The 2,491-nt window shown below is 35.8% G+C and overlaps 1 non-coding gene across 1 annotated transcript; it reads left to right on the forward strand.

The window, feature by feature from the left end:
• The first annotated feature begins 1,425 nt into the window (after window positions 1–1,425).
• Window positions 1,426–1,529, forward strand: LOC124984176 (U6 spliceosomal RNA). Its single transcript, XR_007108631.1, has one exon. It is a non-coding gene; the product is annotated as a U6 spliceosomal RNA (small nuclear RNA).
• The last annotated feature ends 962 nt before the right edge of the window (window positions 1,530–2,491 follow it).

A 2,491-nucleotide genomic window follows, 5' to 3' on the forward strand; every position in this document is an offset into this window, starting at 1 on the left:
TGACTCTCAGCCGAGTTCTAAAAGACCTTCAAAGAAGAACTCATTCCAATATTTCTCAAAGTATTCCAGGAAATAGAAAAGGAGAGTACCCTACCGAACTCATTCTATGAAGCTAATATCACCCTCATACCCAAACCAGGCAAAGACACATCAAGGAAAGAAAATTTTAGACCAATATCCTTGATGAATATAGATGCAAAGATCCTTAACAAAATATTGGCAACCCGTACCTTGAAATCAGACCAGAGACCCTGCATCTTATAGAAGAAAAAGTAGGAACAAATCTTCAACTTGTTTGCTTAGGATCAGACTTCCTTAACAGAACTCCCATAGCTCAAGAAATAAAAGCAAGAATCAATAACTGGGATAGATAAAAAGTAAATAGCATTCTCTCAGCAAAGGAAACTATCAGCAATGCGAAGAGAGAGCCTACAGAGTTGGAGAATATCTTTGCCACTCATACTTCAGATAGAGCACTAATTTCCAGAATATATAAAGAACTCAGAAAACTCTACAGGAAGAATACAAATAAACCAATCAACAAATGGGCTAAGGATATGAACAGACACTTCACAGAAGAAGATCTACAAGCAATCAACAAACATATGAAAAAATGTTCACCATCTTTAGTAATAAGAGAAATGCAAATCAAAACTACACTAAGATTCTCACCCCAATTAGAATGGTGATTATTAAGAATACAAGCAACAATAGATGTTGGCAAGAATGTGGGAAAAAAGGTACACTCATACATTGCTGGTGGGGCTGCAAATTAGTGCAGCCACTCTGGAAAGCAGTGTGAAGATTCCTTAGAAAACTCGGAACGGATCTACCATTTGACCCAGCTATCCCACTCCTTGACCTATACCCAAAGGACTTAAAATTCGCATACTACAGAGATACAGCCACATCAATGTTCATAGTTGCTCAATTCACAATAGCCAGACTGTGGAACCAACCTAGATGCCCTTCAATTGATGAATGGATAAAGAAACTGTGGTATATATATACAATAGAATACTACTCAGCCATAAAGAATGATAAAATTATGGCATTTGCAGGCAAATGGATGAAATTGGAGAATATCATGTTAAGTGAGATAAGCCAATCTCAAAAATCCAAAAGACAAATGATCTCACTGATAAGCGGATGATGACACATAATGGGGGGTGGGAGGGGGGCAAGAATGGAGGAAGAAAGGACTGAGTATGGGGAAAAGAGAGGTGGGAAGGGGGGGAGGATAAAATAACGGAATGAATCAAACATTATCCTATGTAAATGTATGATTATGCAAATGGTATGCTGTTACTCCATGTATAAACAGAAACAACATGTATCCCTTTTGTTTACAATAAAAATAAATTATAAAAATATTAGAGTATTGACAAACCAAAAAAAAAAAAAAACAATCAAGATGAGCTTCTCGTGCTCACTTCGGCAGCACATATACTAAAATTGGAATGATACAGAGATTAGCATGGCCCCTGTGCAAGGATGACATGCAAATTTGTGAAGCGTTCCATATTTTTATATACAATGGAATATTACTCCACAATGAAGAATGATAAAATTATGGCATTTGCAGGCAAATGGATGAAATTGGAGAATATCATGCTAAGTGAGATAAGCCAATCTCAAAAAACTAAAGGACAAATGATCTCACTGATAAGCGGATGAGGACATATAAGGGGGGTGGGAGGGGTTAGCGTTAGGGTTAGGGTTAGGTTTAGGGTTAGGGATAAGGAGGGTGGTAGGAATGGAGGAAGGAAAGATTGTGTAGAGGGAAAAGAGGGGTGGGAGGGGTGGGGGGAAGGGAAAAAAAGTAATGAATCAAACATCATTGCCCTATGTAAATCTATGATTACACAAATGGTATGCCTTGACTCCACATACAAATAGAGAAACAACATGTATCCCATTTGTATACAATAATAAAAAAAAATCTGAAAAAAAAGATGAGCTTCTCAACTTTTCCTTATATGCTTTTTTTTTTTTAGTTAATGAATATGATTTACTTAACTACCACGTAATTAAGAACTATTTTTAAAATCAAAATCACATGGTAAAAATTTTTTTGGAATGCATGGCATGGAATTAATATGGATTTTTAAAGATTTTTTTATTTGTTCTAATTTGTTGTACATGATAGTAGAATGCATTTATACTTTTGATAATTATATATAAATGGAGTCTAATTTTTCATTTCTCTGAGTATACATATTGGAGGATCACATTGGTCATGCAGTAATATATGTACATGAAGTAATAATGTCTGTTTTACTCTACTATTCTTCCTATCCCCATACCCCTTCCCCTCACTTCCCTCCCCTCTACCTAATATAAAGTAACTCTGTTCTTCCCTAACTTACCCCCCTATTGTGAATTAGCATCTGTATGTCAGAGAAAAGATTTGATCTTTGGTTTTTGGGATTTGGCTTACTTTGTTTAGCATGAGATTCTCGAACTCCATCCATTTACCAGCAAATGCCAT

The sequence above is a fragment of the Sciurus carolinensis genome, chromosome 4 (assembly GCF_902686445.1).
Source record: "Sciurus carolinensis chromosome 4, mSciCar1.2, whole genome shotgun sequence".
Taxonomy (NCBI): Eukaryota; Metazoa; Chordata; class Mammalia; order Rodentia; family Sciuridae; genus Sciurus; species Sciurus carolinensis.